Below are 21,684 nucleotides of genomic sequence, written 5' to 3'. Positions count from 1 at the left end.
TCTAATTAGATGGACCACAGGTCGAATAGATAGAGGGTCGAAATGAACAAAATGTTGAATGCGCAAAAGGTCTAAATTGACAAAATGTCGAATGTACAATAGGTCTAAATGGATGAACTGGTCAATTTTTTAGAGGATAAATGGGTGGCTATCTCTCAAATATTGTTCTTCTTTAAATTATAAGCAGTTCTTTGGAAAATCAAGATAACAAATAGTTTATAGTGAGAGAGAGAAGGATTAGTAATTTCCATTTAATTCCACTACCTTATTTGCTTATCCTTGACAGATACGCGTATTTCGTCTACAATGTGCAGACTTCTTCAGTGTCTTGTACTAATACTCGACTGCAGTCGTATTGGAATTAAATGGAAATTACTAATCCTTCTCTCTCTTATTAAACAGATATTCCACCAAGACGCCCACATTAATCAGGAACAAATAGTTACTGTGCGCGTCCTGGAAATTTAAGAATCAAATAACTGTCTGTTTCTAGAATATATTCATTCTTTAAATCATGAGCGAACTGCTCATTGGAGTTTTTGCATAATGTTTTTTTTAATTCTTTTAAACTCTGTGGGAAAATTTTCTTGACAATATTTTGAATTTTTTTATGTTGGTTTTATGAACTTTTGTCCACTTCTCCTTTTTTTCATTTTTTTTTTCATTTCGTCTTTTGTCCGTTCGTCATTTTGTTCCTGTAAGTTCATTTCGTCCTGTTGTCCATTCGATCTGGTGTCCATTCTACCTGATGTTCATTCGACCTTAAGTCCATTCGACCTTTGGTGTATTTGACCTTTGGTTCATTAGACCTTTAGTTTTTTTACCTTTGGTCCATTAGACCTTTGGTGTATCCGATATTTTGTTCCTCTAAGTTCAATTCGACCTTTTATACATTATAACTTTTGTCTTTCAACCTTTTGCCTTTCGACCTTTTGTCTTACGACCTTTTGTCCTACGACCTTTTGTCTTACGACCTTTTGTCTTACGACTTTTTGTCTTTCGACCTTTTGTCTTTCGAATTTTTGTATTTAAACTATTTGTCTTTCGACCTTTTGTCTTTCGACCTTTTGTTTTCGACCTTTTGTTTTTCGACCTTTTGTCTTTCGACCTTTTGTCCTTCGACCTTTTGTCTTTCGACCTTTTGTCTTTCGACCTTTTGTCTTTCGACCTTTTGTCTTTCGACCTTTTGTATTTCGACCTTTTGTCTTTCGACCTTTTGTCTTTCGACCTTTTGTCTTTCGACCTTTTGTCTTTCGACCTTTTGTCTTTCGACCTTTTGTCTTTCGACCTTTTGTCTTTCGACCTTTTGTCTTTCGACCTTTTGTCTTTCGACTTTTTTTTGTAACATTTGAGAACGACGCACATACTTGCCACGACTCTCTCCAATTCCCGTTCAGCAGAAAAAAGCATATGAAGTCGAGTATGAGAGCGCTCCTTTTTAGTTTTTATCTTATCCAAATTTCGATGACTATGTTTTCACCTCGTTTGTCAGTTCAGATCAGCAAATGACGTCCGATATGATTGTTTTCATCATCGATTTGTGGATGGTTTGCGTTAGGGGGCTGAACCAATACCATATGCATTACAATTTGGGATGACAATCATTCTACAGAGAGCATTACGTATTTCAACTGAGGTCCGTTCGCTTCTTGTATCAATGTTCATCCTGTATTCGGGAGGAGCATCATCCGTCATTCGGTTGCAGTACAAATTTTATCAAAAATGTTGTGTAAATTACGTTAGAAATCACTTGCTCACTAGCACCACGTAGGTTAAAAATTGCCACAGTAAATTGACAGAATATGATCTCATGACAAATGGAATGATGGCTGAATGTCATTGAGACCAGATCGGGCAATGTGAAACTGGCCATCTCTTTCATTATTTCGCTTTTCAATGGAACTGCGAATTTGACGTCAAATTTTTTTTCCTCTGTTCCGGACCTAACACTACTGCGACCAGTAAATTGATCTATTGTAGTATATCCCGTGTCCTTAGTTTAGTGCATGTCGTATTACTCCACCACTATTGAGAAATGATGAAGTATTCGATTTTTTTAAAGTTGTCACTCTTGCATTAATCGCAAGGATCCGACTCTAATTGAAAGGTCCCGCTATTTAGACCCTTCGGAGTGTTGAAAGGCGCGCCCCTTTGTCAGTCAAAATTGGATTCCTAAGCAACAAAATTAAGGAATGACACCGATAATGACCATGCATCAGAACCCTAGTCTTAACTACTTCAAACTGGGGAACAATGAATAGAAGATTAGGAATTACATAGATGAAGACTACTGACTCATTTTTTCCTTGTTTCAAGATCATCCTCGGTGGACAAAGCCGAGTCTTGTCACTATCAACAAGGCATAAAAAGTAACAAGGACTAAGATGTGTACCTTGGATTACTGAAAAATCCTGTTCCCCTAGTTTGAAGTAGTCAGGACTAGGAATCGGTGGTAGATCTTACATCCCGTAACGTACCACGAAAAGGTGATCTACCCACCTTACGGGACGTCAAACTTACTGTTACATATGCGCAGCGTTTAAGGGACTGTCGTAGTCTTTCTACATTTTTGTGATTGCTATCTTGTGATCAGTATTAGCAAAATCAGAAATCAATTGATGTTTTTCCGCTCTCATGAGTTCGCAATATCACGCGTGATATTGGAACAAAATATCATCCTTGATATTGATTTTACAAGCTCCTTTGATATTGTGAGACTATTCACAATGTGCAAGAATCAAGCTGAGAGTTGACTCGACACAAAAATGATTCCATTGCACATCGTTTTTTTAGAAAGAGAAAGCATAGTTTGCTATCTCTTTTTAATCTTCACCGATGGCAGACGCGAAGGGACTGCTGCAAGCCGTTATGGAAGTTTCGGTTGCATTCGGGTGTAAAGCAAAAATCATTAAACTCAATCTTACCACAGTTTGGTGAGATTTGCAGTTGGTGAGTTTTGTTAGCTTTATATTCTGAGCTGCGATATCACAGCTTGCAAAATCAACCGCAGTTGTTTGCTTGTTGATTTTTGTCTACGAAAATCAAGCGTGATCTTGGGCGTTGGTGAGATTTGATTTTTTGATATTTTCACAACACTGCTTGTGATAGAGGTAATTCGTTACGTGTTTTGTGGTCGTCCAAAATCGGAAAATCAACAGCTTTATGCTCACTAGTAGACGGAGGGGTCTGATCCGCACCATATCCAACAAATGCGCACCACATCTCGAAATCTTCGTCTCCGGTAATGATTTCAATTTGCATATCATCCGAAGTACCATCGTTAGTTGGAGCTTCAGTAATTATTTCGGAACCGTTTGTACTATAATTTTTCACTTGAGGATGAACAACGTGCGAAAATGGAACAGCATCGTATAGTAGCCTAAATGAAATCCATAACAATAAAACCGCAGATAGAAATAAATTCTTTAAATCTATTGAATCACACTACCCAAGTAACATTTGACGTTTTATGAAGTACTACAAGGCTTTTATAAAACAACATTCATACAACTCTGATCGAGATAGATTTGCCTTTATTACATACACCAAAACCTCATTAAGACTAGAATCTGTCTAGTTGACCCACCCTGAAGAAGGTTCTAAAGAATGCATTATCGAAATATTTCAAGAATGACTTGCTGCAAAAACGAATACATTGAGAACCATTTTAAATCCTTGTACAAGTACAATAAACGCCATTTGGCATCAATACTTGTGCCATTTGCCTTTGATCGAAGACAACAAATCAAGAAGACTGGCAGCTCTTCCATTTTCTCATACAAACGCTATGAGACAGGTATGATCGCGTCATCTGCCGCTCAAAGGTAAATGCTTCCAACGAATTTGATAGCAAATATTACATCCTCAGAAGAAGGGTTTGGGTATTTGCTCATTTTTGTATACGTTGCTTCCACCTTCACTCAAGTGCAGCGCTACTGCATGTGTCGCTTGGATTCTGGCAATGTAGGTAGTCTTCTTGATTTGTTGTCTTCGTTTTGATGCTTGCTAAGCGCACTAAAAATAATGCATGAAGCAAGATCAAAAGGAATACATAAATATCTGATCTTTCCAAATTAATTGTTAAAAAATGAATCTGTCAAAAATCTTCATAAACTTCCTCATTATTAAAGTGAAAGAATTACTTAAATTATCGAAACTCAAATTGTGGTCTATTTTTAGGTGATAGATTAAATCTAATGTGAAATGTGCTTCGGAAAATCTAAAAAAAAGTCCGCCTTCGGAAAACGTTGATTTGACTAATTATTTTTAATTTAGGAAACAAAATAAAGTTATACGTTTTGTTAATCATTGCTCACAGCCGAGACAATATGATGATTTTCGTAATTTCTATTACGGCTCATTGATGAATTGATGAGAATAAAGTTATTTTAAAAGAAAAACATCTTGAAAAACCGAAGATTGAAAAAAAAGCAAATGGAATAATAAAAATATGGCGCTAGCACAAATTTTAATTTTCCATAAGCCATGTGTCAAAAACTGTTTTGTTTTCATGAAATCGCTAACAAATGCAAGCCATTTTAATGCGGCTTTTTTACTTGATCCTATTCCGTTTAGTTTTATGACGGCATTAATGGTGGCAAAGTTGCCAGGAAAAAGTTAAACGTCAAAATTTGTTTATCCTTCGATAGTTTTGTTGTGCGATCATTGCAACCGTTGGAACAATTAACCGTTTCACCGAACCGTTGCTATGGTTCGGAAGGCAGTCAATTTATAGCTGATGGACAGCTTCTGATGTTTCCTGTCAGCAGTTTTCCGCAGTCCCAGTTTGGCACTGATGCTATTCGGATCATCATCGCAACGTTATTTCTGGAGAAGACTGCCATTGAAAATATGCTGTGTATTCAATTTTAAGCGTCTAATTTGACGGGTTTCAGTTCTTTCGCTCCTCTTAGTCGACTGCTTTGTTGTTGTTGACTGATTTTGGTAGAAATATTACTCGATTATCATCTGGAATTTCCTTGCGTCTCTGGGCGGATCCATCATTTAAGTTTAATTTGTAACAGTGGGAAGTGATACACTCGATTGCCACCAAAACGCATCAATATATGCTTTTTGATTCCGTTTGAAACCGAACGGTTAATGATAAAACACCTTTAAGGAGTATTTTGTCATGACATCAATAATACAAAAACCGAATGATGTACTGAACAGTTTTATAAAGGGAAACCGAACGGTTTTATAATTGCTTTTCTAATGATAAAACACCTTTATGGAGTATTTTGTCATGACATCAATAAGACATAAACCGAATGATATACTGAACAGTTTTATAAAGGGATATGGTGCTGCATTGAATCAATTTTTAAAATCAGACTCTTTCTGATTTCCTCGTTAGACTTTAAAAGGTTTTTAAAACAGCATAAAGCTGAACTACTAATCAAGAATCTTTTGTCCTGTTAAATGCTGTATTTAAACTAAAAATTTTGTTTATTGCCGTTTTAAAACCACAATAAATCAGAGTGAAAACCAAAAGGCCGTTAAATTGTTACTTGGGATTATCTATGTTTGTTATTTACGTCACGAAATACTGCATCGGGGAAATAATATTAATGAAAAATATTCCATAGCTTACAATGCACTGCCTTTCGGAAAACTGTAAAATGACATAGATCCGAGTTTTCCAGGGCTCCCCTGATTGTTTCCACAATAGCAATATTCACATTTTCTTTCCATCTCGATAATAATTTCCTTTGTTAATTTGAAATAACCAATCAAAACAAAAACAAACTCCTGACAGGTCAATGAGAGTAATAGTCAACCAGATGGCACTATACGATCTGCTTGAATATTGCTACTTGAATATTTCATTTAAAACGACGGTTATGGAATTTGACACAATCTGAGATTCAAGCTTGAGTGACTCTGATTTCTCTTTGAACTACTTCTTTTTCATTTTTGCTTGGCTATAGTTTTCATCAATTTTTCAATTACATGTGTTGTTAAGTGTGTTACGAAAAATAGCAAAAATTATTTTCTCTTTCATTTTTTCTCGTAAACTTGTCTCATCCTAGGACAAATGACGAATGATCTATAATCTGTTAAAGTTAAGGTGACTAATATTACAAAGGAAACACATTTATTACAATTTCCATAAAAAGCAGAACCATAATTACGATGTAGCTTCTACAAATTGTACCGCAACGCTTCCAATCTCACTGCTTTTTTAATCGAGTGATCATAAATTGCTCATAAATCAAACCTTCAACAATCGGGTCCAATTCCCGCGAACGACCAAACCGATCTTGTTTGGATTCAATTGAGTGTGGTGGCGACTCAAATGGGCCAATGAAAACTCGAAAAGAAAGAAAACAAAAATCGCAAATCCTAATTAACAAACCACAAAGAAAAAAAAAAGATACCTACATCCGTCCGGGCGTATTTTCCATTCATTTTTTTCCGTTCCACTCGCTCCACTATTATAAAACAAACTTCCATACCCGGTCGTGCATTGCATTGCAATAAAATCGTTTCTCACTCCAAATGGTGCTGCTGCTCGCTCTCTGGATTTACTGGGGGGACACGACATCCATGGATCCATCGCAGGTAGATAAAACATTTATTACTCCTCCCACTGACTGACTGATCGGCCGTTGTTAACATAGGTAGGTATATCCGCTTGGTGTGCGCCAGGAGAGCTCGGCAAGCGGCAAGTTGCTTCATTAGTTGAACATTTTATCCCAACATGAGATCACGACAACACGAATGAGCAGCAGCAGATCGATTGGGAATTTTTATAACCCTTGTATAAAACAACACCGAAGCGCGCGAAACGATGGAACCGATCTTTAGGCCCCCAACCGATTCCGATTTACCGTAATAATCGTATAGAATGAAATGGAATTGCTTTTTTTCTGCTCTCTTGTTTTTCGGGGTGATGAAAGTAAACTTTACTGGGTGATTGAACTTTAATTAAGCTGTTATTCGGTTGTTACTTTTTTTTAACTTGTGCAATCTGAAATTCAATTCAATAGAGTAAAACTCTAAAGGTTTCTACCTGTTCAACCGTCCGGAAATAATTAACCTTCACCTCATTTCAACATAATGATTCATTCTCCAGGAAACCGAATAGGAGCCCTTCTAAATTTATCCCCCATTGTGTGTTTCGCCAAGTCTCGCCAAAATTAATTAAATAACATTGCTCGCCGATTGCATTACACTTTCACGATCACCTTTCTTTCCAAGTACTACGGGTTACGAATAAATTCCGTTTTTAAAACTGTAAGCACTAGACGAAGCCTTTTTATTCATTTCTCCGAAAAGGATACATTTTTCAGTTGTATGTTCCCATTCATATTCACCATCACCCACAGCTGTGTATTCATGCTATCAACATTCTCAGTAAATATAGCGAAACCAGACTAGCAGACTCGAAATCCGTCACTGAATAGGTAGGTACTCCTCATTCTAAACTGAGTTTTCATTTTTCCATCACTCTGCCCCTAGAGAATAGATACCTTGCATTGCAACAGAGACTGGAAAAAAAAGAAAAACAACCCATTTGAATAGACGAAAAAAAAAATGCAGCCATTGAGAAAAACATAAATTTTAATTACTTTTTCTCTGCTCAAGTCCTTGAGTCTAAGAGCGGATAGCAAGCTTGCAGCACGTTGCATCATCTCACAAAGTCATCCAGCAATAGGAAGCTTAACAAGCCGTCATTTATTTTTTATGAGTTGTATAGCTGCTTCTCGGCCTGGTTGCCATGTCATGTCTCTAATGCTCGGCGAGAGGCAGCACGATCTTCTGTGCCTCATTTGATAGTGAATATATGCATAATCGGTGCATTTTGCACTCCATTAAGCTTTTTTCGAGCCATCGCAGAAGCTTGCACTCAAAGCCGACTGTGAATTAGGGGGATGGCGGCAAAAGGCAAGATGATGCAGATACAGAGATGAGAGCGCTATAGTGAACGATGTAGTGCAAGCAATTTCGGTTTGTATGGGCTCTAGTTTGAAAGCATTTAGAGGAACGATGCATCGATGCATTTATGGCTTTATTTATTAAGAGCGAGATCTGCTCCCAACTATTTCTGGGATGCAAATGGTAATGCAGGGTGGCAACTACACACGCAAACCAAAAATGTATTACATTCAATGTTAGTTGCATTTCCTATCAGCCTCCGTAGGGCTCTACGGTACTATGAGCGCTTCTTATTCACTTTTAGCCTTTTCATGTTCCAAAGCGTGGAGAGAGCAGTGGATAAAGTACAGGTCTGTAGTCCGTGCAGTTCGAGTCCAGTCGGAATTTTTTTCTTTTGACGTAGACTACGCCCTACGGGAAGCTACAGGAGGTAAATCGAAAATCTAAAATCTAAAATTGCGACCATAACGAAAAGGTGTTAGGTTTTGAACGCTTATAACTTTGTCATTTATAGGTGAAATTTAAATCAAAATACACCAATCGATAAAAAATAACCCTCCAAATCTGCTAAAATATTTTTTTTGTTCAATTTTCCATAAACAAACTTTTGAAAAATGTTCAAATAAAAAGTGAGAATTGTATCACTGTTTTCATAAAATAAACGTCCCCCCCAAACCCAGTCGTCATAATTGAGTACCGATTGGTTGTACATCTTTCTGCTTGAACCTGAAAAGTGCTTGACCGTCAAGAAGTACAGTTCGGTCTTAGCTCACTCTCTCGAGTTGTTTGGAAAGTTCGTTGCGATAGTGTTCGCGTTCGAAGTAGCTGCTAGCGAACCACCGTTACGCCGTATTGGCAAATGGCGATGAACTGAAGGTGGAAAGGAAGGAGAAACTTCCGTCGTTTTCGTAAAGGGATTCTCGGATGGCTTGCGGGAGACTATAGACTTCTACATTAGTAAAGGTCTCCAAATTACCATCAGTTTGTGCACGGAGGGCTACAAACTGATAGTCCCGGTGATGAAACACTACAAGACGGTTCAAGCCATGCTGGAAAAAATGATGGTGGGTTATTTCTCCCACGATCTCGAAGCCAACAAGCTGCTCAAGGTGGTGCTGAGAGGCCTCCCGGACATGGATACCGCCACACTGTCGGATGAATTGCAGGCGAACGGCCTAAAACTGGTCCAAATTTTCAAGATGACTCATCATGACGCCACTCATGAGTATCGTGATCAGCTGTATCTGGTCCACCTCGAAAAGAATTCCACGTGCATGAAGGATCTGCACAATGTTCGAGCCCTATCCAACATCGTGGTAAAATGGGAATTGTTCAAGCCAGTACATAGTGATGTCACTCTAAGCGCGAACTGTTTACTGTTCGGGCATGGAATCAAAAATTGCCACATGGCCAGTCGCTGCAACAAATATGGCAAAAAACACAACTCTGGCGCTTGCGATATGATGGAGGAAGCTGATCCCATATGTGCCAACTGTGGGTAGCACACCGGGATCAACAAGAGCTGCCCGAAACGATCGGAGTTCGTCGCAGTCCGCAAAAAGGCTTCCACAAGCAACCAACCAGGCCACAGAAGGGTACCGGAAAACAACGGGCAGAACTTCCCTACCATTGGCCATCGGCGGCCGATTCCGGTGCTTCCGCCACTCCCACTTAACAACCGACTGGCTGCTGCTACTGCATCGGTCTCGATAACCTCTGGGGTGCCCAACCCTTCGTCAAACGTATGCGGCAACCGATGCATCCTGGAGTACCTCCCCTCTCCGGGACTATCAAGGCGCCACGATGATGCACCACCACCGAACGAAAAAACAGATGCTCTGTTCACAGCGGAGCAACTGATCCCCGTATTCACCCAGCTTGCCACACATTTGCGCAGTTGCAAAACCCGTTACGACCAGATTTACACTCTGGGCTTTTTCGTCATCGAGTATGGCCTCTGAAGTGTTGAAGCTAGTCAACTGGAACGCTTGCTCGCTCAAGGGTAAGAATATCGAGTTCGTTGAGTTTCTCAATGAACGAAACATCGACATTGCCATCATAACTGAAACCCACCTGAAGTCCGAAATTAACATCTACCTTCCCGATTTCCGGCTCGTGAGTCTTGATCGAACCAAATCTGGAGGAGGAGGAGGAGTAGCTATTGCGCTAAGGAGAAACATCTGCTGTCGGCTGCTGCCAAGCTTCCAGCTGAAGATCATCGAAGCCGTAGGGATGGAAGTTTCTACTCCACCATCGTTGCGGCTCACTGCCCCACACAAGTCTGTGGAGTTTTAGCCTTAGCCGCGATGCGCGGCTATACCGTTGTATGTGGAGCTACTTACCTGTGCGTCCGTACCCTGTGGCTATCTGATGAGGATTGGCCTGGATCGATGGCGCTGCTTGCTATTACTATTCAACATGCCTGAAAGCCGAGGGGCTCTGTGATAGGTGGCTAACGGCTACCATCTCTACTCGAGGGGTATTGATACCGCACAAAGTCAACATCAGAACGAGATATTGTCAAGCTAACACGACGGCGGGAAAAATTCATCATCGATGGCGACTTGAACGTCAAACATCAAGCTTGGGGCAACAGTCGGCGCAATCAAAACGGCACCATCCGAATATGTTGACCGGTGTCTACATACCTTCGATGAGGCGACTTCCCGGGCCAGTGAACAGCACGTGCCAGTATCCAGACAGGTGAGCAACACTCTGAACCTTGACAGCTCTACTAAAGACCTCATTAGACTTCGTAACACCATTCGTAGGCAGTACCAGCTTATCTTGAAAACCAATTGTAATCGATTAACAAAGATCTTTCAGGCCAGGATGGTGGATCTCAGAAATAGCGATTTTGCCAATAAGATCCGTTCCCTCCTAAATTGTGCAAAGCCTTTTTGGAAGCTAACCTGAATCTTAAAAAATAAGCTCAGAGACTGTAATACAAATATTAGTGTAATAATTTTCTTTGCTATTATTGAAATAGTAAACGATTGCGATGTTTGGCATACACCTATATACATTTGTATTATTATAACTGAATTAATTTTTCGAATATTCCTAATTTTAAGTTACTAACACGATACGATTGAAACCGATCCAAACGCTATCCCTTTCACTTCCATGCCATTACATGACCTATCTCACTCAATCTATTTTAAAAGTATTTAGTTTATTCGGTTTTGAACCTTGGACTCCAGATTCGATTGTATTCCGTTACGGTTTATGGAAATAAATGTTATTGTAATAATGATAGAAAGCGACTTGAATACAAGTTATTCATATGGATTTTTGATGCGCATCATTTGAAATAGTGATAGCTAACTTTTCAACTAATCTTTAGTGAACATTAGAATATTAGTGAATTTAAGCGATAAGAAGTATATAATAATGAAGCACGAAGATAATTAATATTGAATAATACAAATGTATATACAGTGTATCTCAAAATTGATCGTACAGCTGTATTTAAATTTTAGAAAAACGGCTCTAAAAGCACAAGTTAAAAAGACGCGTTTTCTCAATATTAGGCATATTTGGTTGGTTTTACAAAAGGTTAGAGCAATTTAAGGAAAACGCCTTTATTATTGAAAAACCTTTGATGAAACATAATGTGAAGTGTTTGTTAGCGAGCCCATACAGTATCGCATTTTCGCCCGTTCAGCCGAAATTATTTAGGTAAACTGGCAACCTTAGGTCTTCGGTTGCTTGTGTTCGGGTTATTTCGTCATCATCGTTATTTCCACCCATCATCATTTTTATACAGAGCTGGAAAAAGGGTCTATCTGCTTTGATCGATTCTCTTCGTCGACTTTCTCTTTCTTTGATAACTCAGCTCTGCAACAACATTTCTCGATGAACATTTCAAATGGTCCTTTCTGCTTTGATCGATTCTCTTAATCGACTTTCTCTTTTCATAACTGATATGCAAACAGATTTCGCGCTAATTCTACCATATAGTTTGATGAAAGGAGGTTCTTATCTAGCCAAACCGTCAAATACAACAGGGAAAGGTTTTGCAGCTGAGTTATTGACGAAATAGAAAGTCGATGAAGAGAATTGATCAATATAGATAGGACCTTTTGAAAAGTTTATCTAGATTTCCTGTTGTATTTGACGATTTGAACGATAAATAACAACCTCCTTTATCATGCTATGTGGCATGTGCCGTGGTTATCGAAAGAGAATCGATCTAACCAGATAGGCCCTTTTTCCAGCTCTGCATATATTTGTTTGGATCATTAGTCATTATCAGTAGCTCGATGAGAATAAACAAAAAAAAATATAAACTAAAAAATATTCTGTTGAGCAATAAAAAGTGTGGAAGAACTCTGGTGCTTTAATTTTATGCAACCGAAAATTGCCAGTGTAAGCTAAGTGAAAAAAAATTATCAGTGTGCATCGTATGCACTTTCTTCCCTGTGCGAACACTAGGGCCGTGCTGTGGCCACAATTCGCAAAATGCGGGGAAACATGTCAGAAGGGTATAACTCGGAACGTAAACAATGACTTTGAACGTTAACGGCGCCGGTGATGTAGTGGTAAGCGTGATTACCTCTCACCCCAGCAGGCCTGGGTTCAATCACAGTCGGCGCCGCCGGGATGTTCTGAGGCATAACATCTCTGATCACGCCTTCCTTTGGATGGGAAGTAAAGCCGTTGGTCCCCGGTTCATTAGTTGATGGGTCGATAGGTAGGGTCCAGGTGTGGGAGCTGCCTTCCTGGCACGTCGGTAGCATTGGTGCTCAGCACGGAAAACAAGATCGACGGAAAAAACAAACCAAAGGAAAAAAAAAATGACTTTGAACGTCGATTTCTCTTGAATGACCACACACCCACGGAATCTGACTACACCAGCTCATAGAACAATCATTTCTCTGTCAGAAGATTTAGTTAGTTTGAGTGGGTATGTTGTCATTCTTAAGATACCGACGATCCAAGTCATTGTTTACGTTTCGTGTTAGACCCTTCTGACATGTTTCCCCTGAAATGAGACACAACGTAGGAGTAAGTTTTGAACAACCTTATTTTCTTGAACTAAAATGATCACAACTTCTTGAAATTTTGCTCATTTTTAGTCGTAGTAAGGATCATTCATACGGCATTAATTCTACTAAAATTCTTCCACTAGGTAAAAAGTTGAAAATCGAGCGTTTTACTAAAATAAATCCAACTTCATATACTTACTTACTTGATACTTGATGGGCTACGAATCGCCAGGTTGATTCAACGCCGAACGAAGTACTCTTCTCCATTGGACTCGGTCCTGAGCCAATCGCTTCCAGTCGCCATGAACGTTTAGCGACCTGATGTCCTCCTCAACTGAAAATAGCCAACGTGTCCGAGGTCTACCCCGGAGTCGACGACCTCTACCGGGTTCTCTGCTGAATATAATATTTGGTTGTCGTTCTTCCGGCATCCGCACTACATGCCCAGCCCACCGTAGTCTGCCGTGTTTTATAAGCTTCACTATATCCGTACCGTTATACACTTGGTACAACTCGTGATTCATGCGACGCCGCCAGATGCCATTCTCCTGTTTACCGCCGAGTATTGTTCGCAGCACCTTACGCTCGAAGACACCAAATGCTCTCCGGTCAGACTCTTTTAACGTCCACGATTCGTGGCCGTAGAGGGCTACCGGAAGTATCAGCGTCTTATACAGAGCGAATTTCGTTTTCGTTTGCAGGCTACGGGACTTCAGCTGGCTACGTAATCCGTAAAAGGCCCTGTTTGCAGCTGCAATACGTCTCTTCACCTCGCGGGTAACATCATTATCGCATATCACTAGTGTTCCAAGATACACAAATTCTTCCACTACCTCAAATTGTTCACCATCTAACAACACTACACTACCAACACCACTATTGCTCCCACGCTGTCTACCGGCTACCATGTACTTCGTTTTGGTAGAACTTATCGTGAGCCCAATCCTCGCCGTCTCCCTCTTAAAAGGCACAAACGCCTCTTCCACTGCTCTACGGTCAATTCCGATGATATCGATGTCGTCCGCAAAGGCAAGGAGCATGTACGATCGTGTGATGATGATACCGTTCCTCTGCACACCAGCTCTCCTAATCGCTCCTTCAAGAGCAATGTTGAACAGTAAGTTTGAAAGTGCATCACCCTGCTTCAATCCATCTAAGGTCACGAACGAGGTCGAAATCTCATCTGCAACCCTTACACTTGATTTCGATCCATCTAGCGTTGCGCGAATCAGTCTAATTAGTTTCGCCGGAAAACCATGTTCTAGCATAATCTGCCAAAGCTCATTTCTCTTCACTGAATCGTATGCTGCTTTGAAATCAATAAACAGATGGTGAGTCTGCAAGTTGTACTCCCGGAATTTATCAAGGATTTGACGCAGGGTAAACATTTGATCCGTCGTTGATCGGCCCTCACGAAAACCAGCCTGGTATTCACCGACGAAGGACTCCTCAAGCGGTCTCAATCTGTTAAACAGAACGCGTGACAGTATTTTGTACGCCGAATTCAGAAGAGTTATTCCTCGATAATTGGCGCACTCGAGTCTGTGCCCTTTTTTGAATAATGGGCAAATGAGGCCATCCAACCAGCTAGCAGGCAGTTCTTCGTCCTCCCATATCTTCGTTAGAATACGGTGGATTGCTTGATGCAGCTGCTCACTTCCGTGTTTGAAAAGTTCGGCCGGGAGCTCGTCCTTCCCAGCAGCCTTATTGTTTTTCAGCTCACGTATTGCCTTTTTAACCTCGATGTTTACTCTGTTCCTCGATACTCCCTCACTCTCTCCATTCACCAATGTCTCAAAATGTTCTTTCCACCTGGCAGCCACCATTGTTTTATCTGTCAGCAAATTCCCCTCAAGGTCATTACACATGGCGGGAGATGGCGCTGTTTTACTCCGCACACCATTGACAGTCGCGTAGAACCTTCGCATATCGTTCTGTTCCATACTTTCTTGCGCCTCAGCAATCACGCGTTCTTCGTATTGCCTTTTCGTTCTGCGGTGGGTTCGTTTCTCAGCTGCCCTTGCTACCTTGTACCGCTCTCTGTTCAGCCGGGTACCAGACACTAACATCCGGCTTCTGGCAACGTTCTTCTCATCCGTCAACCTCTGGCACTCCTCATCAAACCAGCCATTACGTGGTCGTCTTTGAGCAGTACCTATCACTTCTTGTGCTGTTGTGTTCACCGCTCCGTGGATTGTGTTCCACAGATTGTTGAGGTCCTCGTTCACGTTGATTTCGCTAATCCGCTCATCAAGCTTCTGGCGGTACTCTGCAGCAACACCTTCTACTGACAAGCGATGGATATTGAAACGCATCGATCTCCGGTTCGTTGAATTCGTAACGGTCGATAGACGCACCCGAATTTTGCAGACAACAAGATAATGATCTGAGTCAATGTTAGGCCCCCTAAAAGTCCTTACATCAATGACATCTGAGAAGTGCCGGCCATCCACCAACATGTGATCGATCTGGGTGCAAGTTTCGCCATTTGGGTGTCTCCAGGTGTGCTTTCGGATATTCTTGCGTGCAAAGTAGGTGCTACTGATGGCCATACCTCTAGCAGCGGCGAAGTTTATCAGTTTCAGGCCGTTATCATTGGTTACTGTATGTAGGCTCTCTGTACCAATGATTGGACGAAAGAAATCTTCCCTCCCGACCTGCGCATTTGCATCTCCGATTACAATCTTCACGTCGTGTTTTGGGCACTCATCATAAGTTTTATCGAGACTGTCATAAAACGCGTCCTTCACGTCATCGGATTTATCGTTGGTTGGCGCATAGATGTTGATCAGGCTGTAGTTGAAGAATTTGCCCCGAATCCTTAATACACAGATGCGGTCGCTTACCGGTCTCCACCGCATAACACGCTTCATCTGCTTCCCGATCACTATGAACCCTACTCCATGTTCTGCCCTATCGCCACCGCTGTGATAGATATTATACTTGAAGGAAGTGTTGGCGTTGGGATCCACCGCCCGGAATTCACGTTCTCCGGATCTAGGCCACCGTACTTCCTGAATAGCAGCTACGCTCACATTCACTTTTTGCAGTTCACGAGCCAAAAGGCCCGCTCGTCCAGATTCATTTAAGGTTCTGACATTCCAAGTACCGAGTTTCCATTCATTGTCCTTATTTCGTTGCCGGGTCGGTTGCCGAACATTCCGTTCGTTGTTTTCTCTTTCTTCGTTTTTCTGAGTAATGTTGGGGGTTTCAGCATGCTACCTTACCGGGGTCGCGATACCTACATCATGTTGGTGGGGCTGCCACCTTAGGTGTAGCTGACGTGATACAGCATTTCTTATTCAGCCGCTCGCTCCGAGACAGACGCTGTTTGAGCCGCACCTCCATGGTGAACAGACGCTCGAGGGTCGCACCTCCTCACTTTGCTATCACCACGATCCGGATCCATGTTTTTATCGTGGTGACATTGCCCAGGCTACGCTACCAGCATCTTTTGCTGGCGGTCTTTGTCATCGGCTGACCCGTGGAAGCGTGAGGTAGGACTTTGTGAGGACCAGAGCTGTTGGGACAACACTCCTTCCAGTTTGTCGACTCACCATTTGTAGCCCAACTTCATATAGGCTCTTCCAATAAAGACCAAAGCTATTTATAGCAATAAATGAATAAGCATCTGTTCAACCACCAGCCACGAATAAAAAATATATATATATATATCTATTTACCATGTTTCAAAAAATTGCCCTCTTGGGTATACGATTAATTTTGAGATACACTGTAAATGCAAAACATCCAAATAGTTTACTATTTGAATAATAACAAAGAAAATTTGTTACACTAATATTTGTATTACAGTAACCATGCTACACCATTCCACCACTGGTTCCACTGAATCGTCCCGATGATTCAGTGGTTCATCTGATAACTCCTGTTGAGAAGGCTGCTGTGATTGTCCAACACTTCGTCAGCTCGGACACAACATGATTAGTCCACATGAGGCTGAAAATGCAGCCAACCTCCATTTGATTCCTAACAACTTCCCCGATGAACGGCGCCGGTGGTGTAGTGGTAAGCGTGATTACCTCTCACTCCAGCAGGCCTGGGTTCAATCCCAGTCGGCGCCGCCGGGATGTTCTGAGGCATAACATCTCTGATCACGCCTTCCTTCGGATGGGAAGTAAAGCCATTGGTCCCCGGTTCATGAGTTGATGGGTCGATATAGGGTCCAGGTGTGGGAGCTGCCTTCCTGGCACGTCGGTAGCATTGGTGCTCAGCACGGAAAACAAGATCGACGGAAAAAACAAACCAAAGGAAAAAAAAAACTTCCCCGATGTTTCAGAGATTTCAGCTGACGAACTGTTGGCCTATATTGAATCTTCTAAACACATGAAGGCCCCAGGTTTCGATAACATCTTGAATATAGAGCTTAAACATATGAGTTCTAGATTTTACGATTACCTCTTAGGCTTGGCTATTTCCCCTCGTGATGGGAGTGAGCTAAAAACAGAACATGCCAAGTCTCTTTCAATGGCATCACTTCGGATGCCTTCAACGTTCCGCAAGGAAGTATCCTTGGGCCCATCCTTTTCAATTTGTTCACCTCCGACATTCCGGCTCTCCATGATGGTGGAACGTTCTCTCTGTTCGCAGATCCATCCTACCCTTGTAACACAGGAGTGGAACTTCGAATCAGAAAGTGGCTCCACTTGTCATTTGCGAACACTAGCGCACCTAGCGGTAGAAGGCATTTTCGGCCTGCAGTTAAGATAGGCAGCATGCTATGATAGTGTGAGTGCACATAGAAAGCCCGTGTGGAACGCTATCACAACATATCGCTTGTTGAGCAGAAAAACGAGCACTTTTTGATTCACCGATTTGTTTGCACTTTCCCTTCTGTTCTGTGCTTGTAGGGTCATCGGAGCTCTCATTGCTAAACTTCAGAGAGGCTTGAATGTCCTGTCTGAGGCTTTCAATAGTTCAACAGTGCTGCAAAACCTCAACAATACACGGCGCTATTCAAAATTCTGCTTTGGTCACACATTTGAGCCAACAGCAAGGGGTAGGTCACTCCGCACACCAATCTTGGGGCATCTTTTTTTTTTCAGTGTGCTGCAGATGTGCTGATTGTGCCGGTCATAGAGCAAGCTGTGATTGTTTGTAAAATATCCATCCCGGCAACCCGGTATTTCTGACACCTTGAATGTTTTGGTTTCAAATCGCAAGGATAAATCGGATTGAAGATGACGCGGGAAGTGGTGGGTGTGTGCAATTTTGGTGTTTTGTATTCATATGATAATTTACATTGTCCTCAAAGGCAGACCAGAAAGCTAGCCTTCCGTGATGTGAAAAGCAACAGTCTATCAGCAGCCGGAAAAAATTGGAACCTGTGGGGAACATTGTTGGAGACCGATTATAGAGAATAGATAGATAGATGAATAGATTTCTGTATTTTGTTTTATGTGAGTTGCAGCATTATTTTAATTAAGGGTATTAATGGGGTCTAACTGCCTCTTTCTCTTGAGTCCACTCTACTTAGATCCTACATTTCGTATTTAGATCTATAAGGAAATGCTGGTCTGAGTTCCTCTGGTATATTCAATTAGAGCATGTTTAAGATTGTGCCGAAGGTGTGCCGATGGATGTGCCGAATCTAATTTCGGTACAATGTGTTCTTGACTAACAGTCATCGTCAAGGCAAACCATGACAATTGTCAGCGACAATGCTGTCAGTGACGAACATGTGAAGATTTTGTTATTATCTAAATTTGAAACGAAATTAAATGACTTGAGCAAAACAATTACATGGAGCCGTTAAAATGAACAAGCATCTACGTTCTGAATTTCTTGGATAACAATAATGTGACTCAGAATGCACAAAATTGCACTTTTTGTTACCAGGTGAATCTTTGTCATTGGTGAAGAAATAAATAAGATTTTGACAAATGCTTTTTTGAGTATCAAGTCTATCAGTGACTATGTGAATAATAATTTGGTTAATATCGCGCGAAAGTCTGTAAATGACAATGAAACAAATTTCAGCACTGGTTGGCAGATCCGTATCAACGCGGCCAAGACCATTTTCCTACATTCTCAATCACCTAGACTTGTTCCGTCTGAGAATATTAAGATACGCTTAAACGGCTCAGTGGTAGATTGGTCCAAAGAGGTTGTATACCACGGACTAACCCTAGATAGGAAGCTCCTTTTCAGGGAGCACATAGATGAAACTAACACTAAGTGCAACATCTTGATGAGATCACTGTATCCACTCATCAACAGGAATTCCTCCTTGTCACTGAAAAATAAGCTTGCTGTCTATAAACAACTAATCCTACCTGTTATTGAATATGATATCACAATGGGGGGGGGGGGGGGAGTTGTTCACATTGCCATCACCTAAAACTGCAAAGGATCCAGAACAATATCCTTATGATGATCCTAAACAGTCCCCCGCGGACTCGAAATTCTGGGATCCACCTCCAGGCTGGAATTCTGAACATTAGAAGAAAGGAGAGTATACATCCTGGAAAGGTTCAGAGGTTGTCTGAGATCAAGGCATCAGATAATACGTGATCTAACACGTTAAGTTAAGTTATATTCGTAGTTAGGTAGGTTATAAAACATTATTTTTCTATTCAATCCAAATATGCCCCCAAGGGGAAAAATTTACATTTGCTGAAAAATGCAAATATTAAATAGGAATAACGAATTAATCAAAGATGGAGAGCCATATAGGCTAATCAAATGAAATGCTAAATCAATGTACAATAGAGTGATGCAAAATTTGAAATTTTCGCTCCACAATACTTAAACGATTCCAAATCGGATCCTGAAGTTTGTATGGGAATTACTATGGAAAAACCAAGATTTTTGTTCATGTCGATCTAATAATTCACCATATCGGTCTGCTTCAACAGCTCTCAACTGTGCTTGTAGAAAATTTTTCCAGCTACAACTTTGCTGAAGACCACTTTTTGATCAAATGCAAGGATCGAAAGTTATCAATGGTTCAATGCGCTGATGTCTTATGATCATGCTCAATCAACTGCTCAGCAGGCAACATTGGTGTTTCTGGGGCGTTGAATAGGACACAAAAATCATGGCTACTATGTCAGACTGCAAAATACAGTGTTGCCTACAGAGCAGCTGCTTGATCATGTTATAAGTTTACTAATCTCTTAAAAAATTAACTTTTTCCTGTCTCGTTTTACATAGAAACGATCTTCAGCAAAGATGTAGCTGAGAAAATTTTCTATAAGAATAGCTACCGAACTGTTTCGCAGCTCAATATGGAAAAAACTAGAAGGCAATGAACAAAAAGTTGAGATTTCCCATAGTAATTTACATGCAAACTTCAAATGGCTTGTGCGAAGTCTGTTTCTAACCAAATGAGTTGTAACTTTGGAAGGCTTATCAGGACCCGATTTGAAACCATTTAAGCACTGTGGAGCGAAAAAGTCAAATTTTGCATCAGTCTATTGTACAATCATAAGGAACAGAGCTAAACGTAATTTTACTACCTAATAATTCTCGTCAATCTAAACAGCGTCCGCACTTCTACTAGCAATTTCTCAGCATTCAAGAGTGTGCGTTAGACTTGCACTGTCGCATTAATGTCCCTTCGCTCATTTTCAATTTCGATTCAATTTTTATACTGCCATACTCTATCGGAACTATCTACCTACCCTCTTCTAAGACCATTCTCTAGCTAATAAATTATCACACTAAAGCTTCATGTTAGATAGCATTTCCAACCAACTCTGAAAATCGCAAACTTCGCGTATGAAGTAACATAAAAACACTTTGCATGTAACAACTCAAGGCGGGAGTAGCCGTCAACAATACTGATGATGGTACAGCACGCAACACCCACCCTACTGCTTTCTCTCTGAGATGACTACGTTGTTGGTCATGACGAGAGGAGCAACATAATAGTTGAACTAAAGAAGAATTGCATTATAACACACTAACGACTGGAAATGCTTTCGGCAACGTGGAGCTTTAGGTAGTTATGAAACGTTGCTAGAACTATTCCACAGCCCCGGGAAGTATTTGAGCAAAGTCAGGCGCACACTTTTTTCCTGTAGATCTTCACGTACATCGGACAGGTTAGGCAAAGAGTGTGCATTTGAATTGCACTGCCGCATTAATGGCCCTTCGCTCATTTTCAACTTCTATTCAATAGATAGTTCCGATAGAGTATGCTAAAGCTTCTTGTTAGATAGCATTTCCAACCAATTTCTCAGCGTCACGAACACATATGACATATTTTTTTGAATTACATTTATGTACTGCTTGCGGTTCTACCTATTCCAATTGACAGTATTGTCCAAAATGGGTTGAAAACGTTTTGACAACGCTCGAAACTTCTCAGGCGAATGTGACTATTGTAGGCAACCTCTTTTTCTTCGGCAACCACTTCCACTTAAACTGCGTATTAGGCAGCTGTTCTATTTTCAACAATTCGAAATCAGACGTATTGTATGATGCGTATATTTCATTTGAAGAAAAACTTGGCATAACAGGTTTGCCCAGTCGTAAACATGTAATCAAATTGAAGTTGAAATGCTGAGTAATCGTTTAAATACATTCATCGAAGTGTTTTGGTGAGAAAATACAGTGAAATTAACGATCTTCCCCATTCCTCATTTTTAGCGCAGTTGAAGTGCAAGTCTCTTTTATATAATAGTCATTTTTATTTTATGCTGTGTTGTGACATGAGTTGATTGAAAAATTACATCAAATAGTTCATCGATTCTGAAAAGTAAACACAGTAAATCAAAATTAAGCAAACCGCTCATATGCAACACAACTACAAAGTTAATAATGATTTACTAAAAAATAATCAAACACA

The 21,684-nt window shown here is 40.7% G+C and overlaps 1 protein-coding gene across 2 annotated transcripts in view; it reads right to left on the bottom strand.

Moving 5' to 3' along the window:
- LOC135698130 (uncharacterized) overlaps positions 1-21,684 on the bottom strand; it is a 158,412-nt gene that overhangs the window by 84,865 nt on the left and 51,863 nt on the right. The gene's annotated exons all lie outside the window — the stretch shown is intronic.

This window comes from Ochlerotatus camptorhynchus, unplaced genomic scaffold (assembly GCF_037179485.1).
Source record: "Ochlerotatus camptorhynchus isolate MF236.1 unplaced genomic scaffold, CSIRO-AGI_Acam_v1.1 ptg000082l, whole genome shotgun sequence".
In the NCBI taxonomy this organism is placed as follows: domain Eukaryota; kingdom Metazoa; phylum Arthropoda; class Insecta; order Diptera; family Culicidae; genus Ochlerotatus; species Ochlerotatus camptorhynchus.
Note: the sequence above shows the minus strand (reverse complement) of the source record. Positions and strands in the feature narration are given on the sequence as shown.